Source organism: Pyxicephalus adspersus, chromosome 1, assembly GCF_032062135.1.
Source record: "Pyxicephalus adspersus chromosome 1, UCB_Pads_2.0, whole genome shotgun sequence".
In the NCBI taxonomy this organism is placed as follows: Eukaryota; Metazoa; Chordata; class Amphibia; order Anura; family Pyxicephalidae; genus Pyxicephalus; species Pyxicephalus adspersus.
The window spans coordinates 160,223,146-160,237,045 of record NC_092858.1 but is presented as its reverse complement, the minus strand read 5'-3'; the positions used below and the strand labels follow the sequence as shown (position 1 = coordinate 160,237,045).

The following is a 13,900-nucleotide window of genomic DNA, read 5'->3' as shown; positions in this document are numbered from 1 at the left end:
TCTGTATTAAAGCACAACTCTAAGGCACCCAAGGCATTTTATAACATCACCACTTCTCCTGAATCTAGGATGGTTTATTATTCCACCCACAAGCAATTTCCCTTGATCCCCTGGGTTCACAAAGAGTGGGCTAAATGATGATAGGAGTTATTCAACCTGGAAAAGATGGCGTGAAGAGTCTGCAGAAGGCAATAAAAGAGAGAAAAGGTAAGTACTGCAGCCAAAGCAGTTTTTTATTTTAACTACATTAGGGTATATTGCCACAAGATTTCTTTAGGTTCTTTAGGTATTACTGTAACGCTATAATACCCCAGGGCATCCAATGGGTCAAATTACTAAAGGAATAACACATTTTAATCTATAAAGTGTACGTTCACTTTGCAAAGGGAAGAGATGAACCTGTAATTCAATCATCCAATCATATGTGCTGTTTTTTTCTTAAAAACCTTTGTACCTTTGTACATGATTGGGTATTCGAAGTGAATTCACTTCACTTCACCTTATATCCTAGTCCAGTGTTTCTCAACCTTTTTAACATGGGGAAACCGCTTGAAATAACTTTCAGGTCTTCAGGGAACCCCTACTATAAATATTATATCCACAGCTCACAGGACATTAGTGTGGTGGTCAGTAAGAACAATAGCTCCTACATTGCTGACCAGTGGGAAGAATGTCACCCATACAAATACTCAAAACATCATTGGTATCAGCTAAACTTACCTGAGAGTCACAAACTGCTAATTACTCAAGGCATCCCTAGGGTTCCACAGAACCCCAGATAAGAAACACTGCCCCAAGCTATGTTATTTATATTTTGCTTTGCTGATGAATGGACAAAGTAGATAAATCACACTAAAGTACATTGAAAACTTTCTAGGTATTGGACTGTTTTGGTTTTCTTGGCTAGTTTAATCATTCCACTGCTTGTTCTGATTTGTTGACCTGGGTTTCTTCTTAAAGCAGAACTAAAGACTGCATTACTCACCCATCCCTGATCTGTCAAAGGAACCATTTGCCATTTTCTTCTTTTTTCTATTCCTGCAGCAGATCTTCATCCATGTTGATTGGACTGCCTAACAGGTGCCCAGGAGCTCACTCATACCCGGCACGCGCAGGGGAAGCCAGGATTGCCAGGTAATTTTAAAGATATCCAGAGAGATCAAGCAGGCAGGAGGGATTATTGCAGAGAGGACATCACTTGTAATGGCCTGCCTGATTATGAATTTTTACTATTTTATATTAGTAGAACTTTAGAAAAGAAGTTTGTATGAAAACCTGCACGTGACCAAGAAACTGATGTAGCAAGATTTCCAGTCTTGATCCCAAAGTCATTCCTTAGTTCCATGAATCCACAATATATAAACATTTTTATTACAAATATCAAAAAAAAAATATTTTAAAACTGCCTATATAGAAACACATCCAACCCTTTTTAAAGAAACCTAATACGCTATTGCTATTTCCTTTTAAAGGCTAGTGCAAATTTACACATCTCCTACATGAGGTATATAAGAGGTATAACCTCTTTTACTTTTGTACCCCAGTGTTTTGGTGGTGAACCTAAAGTGAGTGCTTTACTAAATTTACTGCACCAAAGTTTATATATTTATATAATTTATTATAACCCAATGACACCAGCTTTAGGTCACCTTAGGAAATGACATTTGAAGACAAACATACATACATACATACATACATACAGACATACATACCATAACAGAGGTGTTTTAAAAATAAATAGACAAATAGACATATCAAAATAATGCTTTAGCAAACAATCAGCACCAGCAGAAAACACAGAATTATAAGACCACATTTTTTTGTACTCATCAAACAGATATATGAAAATACATTTTCCTTCATTTTTACAAGATCACAAAGGTGCATATATACACAGTATGTACATTTTACATTAATTCTATTTTTATAAAAGCAGCATGCCTAACATGAGGTCCTACTAGTATTTTGTGTAAGGTCCAGATTATGTTTCTCTCACTTTATAATTGAATATTGTAGGAAGGCATGACCTTGGAATCTCGGGAATACTGTACTACATAGCAAAGTGGTTGAGTAAAACAGCAATGTCACCTTCCTGTACCAGCCTACTAAGTGGAAAATGAAAGCGGCACAGACATCTTTGTGTCCTTAATTCTCTTTGTTGGAGCACAAAGCAATATAGCTAACATTTACTTTCAAAGCCTAAGTGCTATTAAAAAGATGATTATACAAAACTAATATACAAGCAAATGTGGGTACTTATGCCAACCATGCCACCAAGCAGAATGTCCTACACATTTAAGAAAAGTATTTGAAGTACAAGTTTGTAGAAGTAGAAGTTTGGTAATAAGAAGTATAGAAGTGAGTTTGTAGTATGGCCTGTCCATTCCCTTCATCACCGCTCCTACCCACAATTGCCAGAATCTGAAAATAATGCCGGCTGGCAAAATAATAGCTGAGCATTGATTGGTGTATCAGTAAAGCAGTTATTGCTAAAAAATGGACCATCGGACACAGTGCCTATAAACACTGTTCAGACATGAGATACAAAGTAACAATGATTTTTTTAAATGAATTCCTTCTTTAATGCATGACCACATTTTAGATACTACCTATGGGTTAAATTGGACATTAAGGAATGGCAAAGGAGGAAACATTTTAAAATATCTTGATGGATGTAGCCAAACGTTTTGAAGAAATCAGATTGGGTAAAATGTGAAATTCTTCCTGAATTCAAGTCATCCTTGTAAAGAGATCATGCTAATCTTTGTATCATTCAAATTTGCTACTATAGCAAGCAAAACAATGTTTCTTTTATATTTACTCATTTACTGCGTCATTCTTCTGCAGATCAAAGGGATGAGTTTTGATCTGGAAAGGATATCAAGTAAAGCAACCTGACAACTAACAACAAAAGGTTTTGTTGTAAATTGAATTTGTTCCCATTTAACACCCTATCAACCCATGTTCAACTCTTACTAACTGTTCTCCATAGTGCTTTAACTATTATTGTCCTGATGCTCAATTTTTATGCTGATTTTTTTTCTTATGCTAGGATCTAGCCAACAATGCTGATGCATTTAATATTATTATTAAACAGGATTTATATAGCGCCAACATATTACGCAGCGCTGTACAAATAAATTCACCCCTACAATCATAATTAAGCTTTGCTGATAATTCATTTTGCTATGGTAACAGCACAAAAGACTTTTGTTTTTTGGTGTTACATGTACCATTTTGTTTTTTAATATGACAAAAACAGACATGTTACAGAAATGTAGAATTTGCTGTGGTTCATTAAAGGTGTACAACAAGTTTTATAGCCGAAGTGGTTAATCATATATTTAATGATGCTCGGTAATAAAGCTGTACATATAAATGAAGGGTTCACTGGTTGGCGAACATTCAATAAAATTGCAATAAATGCCCACATGCCACATCCCAATTTAGTCAGTATTAAAGCTGTTTTAACAGACTGCTAATTGTTTGCAAGTACAGGCATCCTTGCACAAGGTGGGTTTCCTTATTAATCCTGGTAGTACCTGTCACTGTGCCAGATGAGCTCATATTTTATTTAGTGGCCCCAAGTGTCAGAGGAAAATTTACTGCTGTTTGTTTTGGAGACATAAAATGTGATTCATATTAGAAGTGTAATGAATTTTATGTGTAACAATTTTGAGATCCCAAAAATGTATTATAGGATGTCATTTGTGGTCCTGACCTGGAGGCTGCATTTTTAAACACTATGAAATAGCAAAACATGTTAGTTAGATAAACAGGAGAATGTTTCTGCTTTACAAAAATAGGTTTCTGTTCTTCTCACATTTGTATTTAATTGCTAATATCGCTAATCATTCAGAACAGGCTTTTTAAATGTCAAGGGTTTTGTGGTATGTGATGCATATATTTATATATGGAATATGGTATGGAGAGATGTCATGATGGAGATGTCATGAAGTATTGAGACCCGAGGGTTCAGCTACATGTAATACTATGCTCTATCACCACAGTTACAAATCCATTATTCAAGGTGTTTCATTCTGAACATACCTAGAAAGGTTCTGTATCATTTCCATATGAAACCTATGGCCGTGAAATGTAATGCACAGTGATATTATCATGAAAGAGCATGAAATATAAGTTGAATATGCAGAATGACACCATTCTGCAACTAGCACTTTGTAACAATATATGTCCTTTGTACCTTTCCGAGAGAAGGAGTAGCGCAACTTCACAAAGCATAAGACATAGATTGTTCACAAAGAGTTCATGAGACACAGTGTAGCTTATGCCAGAAAGAGAAAAGAATAAAGATTACAACAGGACAGAAGCAGTAGAGCAGTGTGAAATCACAACGGGAACCTTGCTACCTAATACTTAACAAAATAAATGGCATTGTACTCCACTTTCATTTTCCATCAAAGATAGCCTATGCACTCTCATTTCTCATAGGCTTATAATTTGGACTTTGTACTATAATACATTTTATATTCATAAGATTTCTTAAGAAAAACTGAACAATTTGTACATTTGAATGCACTGGAATACAACTATATCAGCAGACCAGTTAAACATGTTCCTCTCGGATAACTTAGAAACAGGATAAAATAATGCATTCGTTATTTTATGCTACAAAAAGGCAGTTTTGGAATCAGTGGGGAAGTTAAATGTAGGAGATAACCAGTAAATGTTGCCCAGATGAACTTGAACAATATTCAACAAACTGGGATTGTCCATGTGGTTGCTGAATATTGGAATAGGTAAACATTTTAACATTATCCCAATCTGCTTCACCAATAACCCTCTTCATGTTCTCCTCATTCATAACCTGTTCCCATTTACATTGAGAGATTTCTTTAAAGCTGAATCAACTCTTTAGATTGTCTTCCCTTATCCAAATATACACCCCCATTATTAAATCATTTAACCTGGCCCTCACAAAATGCTGTGGTCTATTAAAGATGTGCAGGTTTAATAGCTGAATGGTCTAGTTATACATTTACAACATCAAGTCTCCTCTAAAGCTGCATCCTCTCTCTGGTACCTCATCCTTTTTTGTTCACCACCACCATTAATTGACATAAAAACAGGACCTCAAAAACTCCAGACAAAACTGCTGTGGTTCATAAAAGATGTACAGGTTTGTAATAGTTTGCAAGTGCCAGCAATAATTTAGAAACAGGGTATTAAAAGGTACTCTTTATTTTTTGCCCCAAAGTTTTGGAATCATCATTGGAGGAGTTAAATGTAGGGGATAAGTAGTAAATGCTGCCCAGAGGAGCAAGAAAAGGGTTTCACAAACTTGGATTGTTCGCCAAAATTGGTTGCCGAAAATTGGAATTAGTAAACTTTAGCGGTTTGCCCTCTCTGGAACTCCTTCCCCCATCCTAATAAGTTCACTACCACCTTTTATTCATTTAACCAGGTCCTCAAAAACTCCAGACAAAATGGCTGTGGTCCATAAGAGATGTAAAAGTTTGTAAGTGCTTGCATAATTCATCAAAGCAAAGCAAAGGTTAAAAGTCAACACAAACAAACAAAATTAAATTGTCTCTCTTACTTTTTTAAAAGGTTAAGCTGTCTGGCAGGCAGCATATACATTAGCTAGAGGTTGTTAATGGATGGTACTCAGGCAGGTTCACTCATCACTATTAAAGAGAAGTTTGCATATCAAACCTGGGTACTTACGGGTGTGTTAAATGCCTGGTCCCCCTCTGCATTGTAGTTGGTTTTGAAAGCCCCTATCTCATTACAGTGACCTGATGTGATGCAGGGAGCTGAAGGCATAAATACCAGTGAGCAGGGAGTCACCAGCATGTGACACTCCAAGAAGTATCAAATGCAGAAGATCTTTAGGCAAACATATCTCATTAATAAGGTGGTGTTTGGCAGCACAGAACCAGTGAGCATTGGTTGTTCAGCAGGGAGCCCCTTGCAGAAAACAAATGTCAGCTAATGTTTTTTAGATCACTTAATAAACTATTTACAATGTTATTAACAAAAGTTTTAACTATTAGTATTAATGCATGGCTCCCCATGGATCATCACCACTTCTCATATTCAAATGTGGGTCATAAGAATGCCATTATACACCAAAATAGCCAGCTGTAGCTATTATAACATATCATTTAAATGATTGTTCCATTTTATATTTGCATTTGAACAGCTGGGTATGAGGTCAAGATAAATTAGGTGGCATCAATAAAGCTGCATATGAGGAGAAATTGAACATTTGCTCCTGGGTAGTAGGAATATTCATGTAGCATATGCATTAAATAGGATTAGGTAACATAAATCCTTGATGGTAAAGGATTTGGTGGTATTAGTAGACCACAGACTGTGAAATAGCTTGTAAAGTCAATCAGTTGCTGCTCAAGCCAGCAAAATATTATTATGGATTAAGAGGTTTGCTATTCTTCTGCTGCAGGCAAGAGTAATTTTGTGTCTTAAGTCCTCTCATGGAGTAATCACCCAAGTTATGGTTAGCAAAATAAAAAAAAATATTAAAACTAATAATAAAACAAGTAACACAGCATTTTCATTATATAAAAAATAGGTTTCTATGCACACAAATCAAACATTGTGGAATATACATATGGATTATCAGTGTTATGATCTGGAGTTGCTTCAGTTGGTAAGGTTGGTCAAGTTGGTCAGGTCTAGGGTCAGCAATGTATGTTACAAAAAAAATTAAATCAGTTGACTATCTGAAAATAATCATTAAACCAGGTTATTTCATTATTTTTTTTACCCCTGACAGGATGGGCATATTTCAAGATGGGGTACAGGGAGCATAGGAGATCATTATCACACATGGATTGGCCACCAGAGCCCAGACCTAACCCACTAAGAATCATTGGGAAGTGCTGGAGAAGACAATACACTGCGGCCTGACTCTTCAATATTCAGTACATAATCTTGGCAAAAAAATCATCAATACCATGTGCAAGATGTAGATGTTGAGTGCATATCATTGGGCTCAATGCCACATACAGGGCTGTCAACAATGAACAGTAATGTTTGTATAAATTCTAAAGGGCTGATTCCTTCACCGTTCAGGAGCAGAGTTGGTTTGAAAAGTGAACATCCTAGTAAAGGTTTAACAACTTCTTGAGGTTGGATATCTATGGTTTGTCCCTTTGGACGCACATGGCTTGCCTGCCCTAGTGATAGTGATTTTGTGGCCTATGTAACCTTCCTAAAAGGTCCCTGGCTCTAAATGGTCATCCAAGGTAGTATACAGTTTTTGCATACATGATATATTCCCTCAAGAAGCGGGTATCCCACAAAAAGCAGCAGAATTTATGTAAACTTTACTGTTCAGTGTTGACAATTCTGTATGTGGCTTTCTGCCTAATAATATGCACATTCATTTTTGTTGTATTTGTGCCTTGATTTTAATATTTCCATAAATAAATGTATTTTGATTTTTATACAATTATCTTGAAATACCATTTACTACATAACTCCTTTCCTTCTGATTGGGCTCCTATTTTTCCAAGGTCCTTTCTTTTGGTTTAGTTTAAGTCTAATTTAGGATTGTGACTAATAGTATTTTGAAATATGGAATCAGGGATTGCTCTCTTTTATTTTCATAATATCTGGTGAGATCAATTATCAGCCACACAAAGAATGTACTGTTTTCAATGAGTGGTTTGCCTCACATGGCTCAGAAAAAAATATATTTTTATACACAAACTATATATATATATATATATATATATATATATATACATATATATATTTTAAAAATGGTAAATACCTGAAAAGATTGCCACTATTCAGCCATTATTTGTAGATCATTACTTCCAATAATAAAAGGTGACAATCTCAGAGATTCCCAAGCAGGGAGCAGTCTGACTTTATGCAACGTTATGATCACCAATTAGCATTATTTTGAACACCATAGGCTACAGTGGGGATCAGTAGTGTTTGTTTCAAACACCACAATTGCCACTTTTAAACTTTTTGACATTGTACTGGTACACTGGAGTTGCTACATTTATGTTTTAGGCGATACACAACCACAGTGTAAGGGTGCCTATTGGCCCTTTTAAAAGTGACAAGGCTGGAATACTGTTACAGTATTACATTCCAAGAAATGTTTTCTGTTTGACAATTTTAAGTAATTATGGTATAGTTCTCAATCACTGATCACTATTGAAAGAAAACCGATTGTCCTTTCATAAATGTGGCTTTATAAAAGTAAAGACCATAAAAAAATGGAGAGAACACGTGGCCTTTTATCTGATTGGCATTTAAAAAAAAACTGTATTGTAAGAAAGACCATTGCAAGACTAGTAGCACAGAAATCGCTATACATCCCTATAGGAGTAATAAGGAAAGCACAAACTGCAGTAAATGGTAGATGTTTACTGGATTGTACAGCACTTAAAAGCAACAAGGAAAAAGAAAATAGCCAATTTACTCAGAAATGTACTAGAGTAGAAGCAAGGGTTCCCAGGGGAGAAATGCTCAGCAATACCACTAATACATCCATGTGCCTCATCGGAAGAGATTTATAGCTGCAACATATATTATTTATTTTTTAATAATTTTCTGTATAATATCAGTTCTAATTCTCATCAGTTTGTGACCAATAAGAAACCACAGTAAGTATATTGCACATAATATTATTAAATCTAATAAAACCCAGCAGAGCTTTCAGAAGCGAGGGATGTGCGCAAGCTTTTTGCCCATCAATGGATGTGCATATATTAACAGGAATATTTTTAAATATATATCACTTTCTAGGGCAACTTTAATTCTAGGGGGCCAGGACCTACAAATGTTTTAAGCATTTCCTTAATAGATGGTAATATATTTGATAACGTTTAAAGAGTCCCTAGATGTATATGGCCTGTTCGTGGCTAGTGTTGGACAACCCTGTATTGGATCATGGAGACACTATCCGCTTTATGGTGGATCTGTAAAATGTTTTATATATTTGGAAATAGATGAAATATAAAATGTAATTTATTGTCCTGCTGAATGATTTTGGCCAAGCTTTAGTTGTTGCACAGATGTACCTATATTTGCCTCCAGAATATTTACTATATAGAGGAGTTATTGGTCAACACACTGACTGCAAGGTGCCGAGTTCCTGTATCTGCAAAACAAGTCCAACGTTTATATGAAAGAGATATAAAATATGATTTAAGTTTAGGTATTTATCGACAGACTGCAGTAAAATGTGGCTTTAAAATGTAAAAAGCTTGCAATTCTCAAGAAGTGGTTTGGAAATGTGCTGATCTTTAAAAAGTACAGATGTAAGCAGCAGGGAAGCAGAAAACATACAGAATTGATTTGCTTGACCTTAATCTATGTTCAGTAACCTCAAAATATAAAGACTTAAATCAACTTTTCTGTCTGAAAAACACTTTTCTTGCTACATCAAAATGGACAGAAGTCTAAGTAAGTCACAATCTTTTTAAAGTGAGTTGAGTATTTTGTGCTCTTCTTAGACTGTTCCATACGTTGCTAGTCTAGATTGGAACAGGACGCAGACTTTGTCACAGAATCATTGTCTGTTATCAGTGAATGGCAACCAATTTCATGGGTTTCCAGCCATTGGAATGGATAAACATATGCAGGCTACATCGTACAGAGAGAGCACCAGTGTATGGAAATGTACGTAGAAGCATATCAGGTATGCGAGCATGGGAGCGTCACCTGTCATTAATCATTATACATAAAATGCTGCCTATTTCACGCACAGATTGTGTAGAACAGTCAGACTGCATAAAAGAGTTAAAGTGAAACTCCAGGCAAAATAATTTCTGTAGTTGTGAATAAAGTGTGAAAAGGTTAGGCCAGTGTTTCTCAACTAGGGTTCCTCCGGGTTGCTGGGGGCTATGAGCAATGAGCAGTTTGTGACTGCTCAGGTCAGTTTATTAGATACCAAGGATTTTTTTCTCCCCACTAGCCAGAAATGTAAGGAGGCATTTTTCCTAATGGCCTCCATGCTAATATACTGCGAGCTGTGGATTTGGTAAATAAAGAAAGGGTTCCCTGAAGAACTGAAAGCTGTTTCAATGGATTACCTAATGTTACAAAAGTTGGGAAACAAAGGGTTAGACCTTTTCATATACCATCACACCCATGTGTTTGGTATTAATATTATTATTATTATTATTATTATCAAAGCTTTAATTTAGCAAATTTCCCCTTTTCTTCTTAACCAGACAGAGGGGGTTTATGATATCTTTGGTTCAATTCGGGAGATTTTGCCCCACTTCTCATTCAGACAGTTAGTAGTCCTTTTCTTACCCCAATTTACTATGGTCATCTGTATCCAAGATTTCTGACTCCTGGCAACAATACCAGTGCAAGAAATGAAATCATCCAACTGAGGGGCCACAAGCAGCAGTTAGAATTAAGGAAATATTCTATTGTAACCTTTCAGAAAGATTTCCATATCAGTAAGTGGTTAAAAAGGGTTGCTGATAATCTAATGTTGCTGTTATTACCAACGCATGTCTGCATGAATTTCTAATATATATACATTTACACACACACATTTTAAGACTCAAGATCATGCCTAAACAATGATGATACCTGAAATTGTTAAACTTATGCATCACATGCTGCACATAACCCATAACATGAAAGGTTATATCTCATTCCAGGGGTCCTTTAACTAAATTTCCCTGCCAAGTTCTATATGAACTCCATTTTACAACTGCTGTCATATATTCACTTAGACTCTTAGCTTTTCCTTGGAAATTATTGCAACAAACTGCGCTCTGAACTTCTGAAAAACAAAATATATCTGCCCAGATAGAAACTACTCCACTAACCGGGCTCTTTGCTACTACAACAACCTACCGATGACTTCCTCACTCAAAGGCTCCAAGACTTTTCTAGGGGTGCCCCGACTTCTTGGAATGGTCTACCTTGTCCTTTTAAGCTTTCTCCCCCACTTTATGCAAAAAAGAGCTCTTAAAACCCATCTTTTCAAACTTGCCTACCCGTCTTCTTCTGATTCTAGTCACCCACCAATCCATATCCCCTCCTATTGTGTGCTACTTCCTCCTCCTCTTAGATTGTAAGCTCTTCCTCTATAATAATAATAATATACTGTACATTATTGTAACTAAATATATGTACATGTTATTTTATAAAGCCCATACACATATATTTATTATAAATTATGTAATATATAATTTGTCACATTTGCAATATCATTTAATACTCATTTAATTTAATACTTTATTGAAGCATTAAAGTAGAACTAACCCAAAAAAGAAAGATGCAACAATGCCTTGCAAGGAAAGCTCTGGAGAAAACCTTAGTGTTTCATGGGCCCCTAATGAGAATAGCTGATCTATCTATATAATCCTAAAAATAAGAAAACAACCTTTATTTTTTGTGTTGCGTACACTTTGAGCCCTATTTATAAAACAGAGAATCACACATTACCTTATAAATTTGCTTATGGGAATCTTCCAGGTCCATTATGCAGGTTGAAGCTCATCTCTGATATCAGAAGGTCTGCTTTTAATAGCAATGGTGGCATTTGGGTAGTGAATTTTTACAGAATGCCCTGGCTTTGTGTGAAAAAGCAGTGAGGGGAGCAATAGATGTAGCAGGTAGAAGGCATGCTATGTGGGTAAAATTTCTGGCACCTGCATACCATTGCAAAACAACTGCAGTTCCTGAACTGAACCATAAGAACATATGTAAAATGAGTTACAAATAGACATATTGGGTATGATTTATTAAAGCTCTTCAAGGCTGGAAAGAATACACTTTCATTAGTGGAGTTGGGTGATCCAGAAAACTTAGAATAGATCTGGTCCAGGATTTAAAACAACAAATAGAAAATTCAAATTTTAGGAAATCCATTTCAGGTTTGTTGTATCACCCAGTTTCACAGATTAAGGTGTACTCTTTTATTCTCTCTAGCTTTGGAGAGCTTTAATAAATTGGGTCCACTGTATGTATCACATGGGCTCAGATTGTATGCCATTTCCCCCCTTTCTACAGGTAAAGTATTGTGTGTAATTATGTAGCTTTAAGTTGGTTATGATAGATCACTTGCTTTCAAATGATCCTTTGTACATGTTTATTGGCCACCAGTAGATAGCACTGTGTTCTTATGTAAAGTGTGCAACACACCCCAATAACTGTATCTGATGGCAAAAATTTGATGCGCACTTTATATGAGACCATCTAGTCCTGTGATCGAGTATTACCAAGAATATTTCCTTAATGGCAAAAACAATAAAAATATATATATATATATTATATATATATATATATATATATATAGTTGCTTATGTCTGCATTTTGTTTTTGTAAGCATTGTGTGAAAGAATAAAATAATGTTCTTAGAAGTGTTGGGCTGCAGCAGATGGGATTTGAAACTTACAAAGTCATGAAGTCATGACCCCTTACTGAAGTCATGACCCCTTATAGACATTATGCACAAACCCGTTTCATCTTCCATTGAAAAGCTTCCCCCATTTGCCCAAACTGCAGTAATTAGAAGCAGGTGTTCAGCTGTAGGAAACCTGTAACTCAACTAACCTTCAGCTATCCTTCTTGAACATAAAAAAAACAAATAACCTGAAATCATTTCTAAAAGCTGTTACATTTTGTTGTTTTAATTTAACTCTTTCCTGCAGGAACTCTTTAAATTTAACAAACAGCCCATCGTTCAATGTAAATTTTCCAGTCTAACATTAAACATATTTTCCATAGTAAACCTACTTCATTATATGCAAAAAACCAGAGGCTAATTTTGTGCATACATTGTACATATTTTAACATCTTATCACAAATTATAAAGCACTTCAAATATGTTCCATGCTCACATTCTCCGTAGTAATCTACATAAGCCTTAGGCTGGAGAATTCAGATCAATGTGAAATATCACAGTCTAAGCACCTGGAAAGGTGTAACTCCATCATATTGAATACAAAGGCCCACAGGCAGTCTTTTTTCAGGCTACTGATGCATGCACACTGGGTAATAAATACGGACTAGAAATTTGACTTAAATTGGATTCAAATGTCAATTACTAGCTCTATAAAGCCGATTATGTTGTTTCCAGCAAAACATCAGGCTACCGAGCCATACTGATGGGATATTACATGACAATAGAATTTTATAGAAAAAAAAGCAATAAAAATATATCGGTAAATTATTACATTTTGATGGTAACTACTTTATGCTTTGTTAAAGTATATGTAGACCTGATAACTAAAATTACACAGTGTATTTGTTCATCTTTATGCATGTATGTACAGTATGTATGGGTATGAATAGACAGGTAGTTCAAAACAGGTATGTGGTTCTCTTCTCATAACAGAAGCAGGTGTCATCTCCTAGTGGTTCTTATTTCATAATAGAAGCAGTTATGTGGTTCTCATATTAGAGTGGAAGTAGGTGTGTAATTTTCTTTTCATTGTAGCAGCAGGTACGTGGTCCACATTTATTAATAGAAGCAGGTATGTGTTTTTATGTTATAATAGTATATTTGCATTTCACAGTGGAACAAATTATCATACATTCAAGTATAAACCACATTTTTATCTCAAAATTCCATTAGAAAAATAATCTCGCTTTATACTCCAGCCACACCAGTAGATGTCGCTGTGTACTAATGTACAGTGTGTAACAAACGCTTGTAGTTGGGGATATAGGTTTGTTACACACTTTCATTAAAACACAGGGTGAACAACCATGCACAAATGATCATTTAGGAGCAAGTGAACATCATAACCAACTCAAAAATACAAAATACTTCAATCCATTAAAAGGGGGAGTAAAACCCATGTGAATTTATATTATTTACTTTTTTAAATAAATGTTTAAAAATCAAAAAACCCATCAATGCATTTAATAAACTCAATGGTATTGCCATTTCCATTGATTACTGTGTTGAATGTTAACT

General features: G+C 35.4%; 1 protein-coding gene and 1 non-coding gene across 6 annotated transcripts in view; both read right to left on the bottom strand.

Annotated features, from left to right (window-relative positions):
• Positions 1 to 13,900, bottom strand: part of NCAM2 (neural cell adhesion molecule 2) — a 207,554-nt gene that overhangs the window by 103,579 nt on the left and 90,075 nt on the right. The window lies entirely within an intron of this gene.
• Positions 2,707 to 2,810, bottom strand: LOC140321950 (U6 spliceosomal RNA). The gene has a single exon (XR_011919068.1). It is a non-coding gene; the product is annotated as a U6 spliceosomal RNA (small nuclear RNA).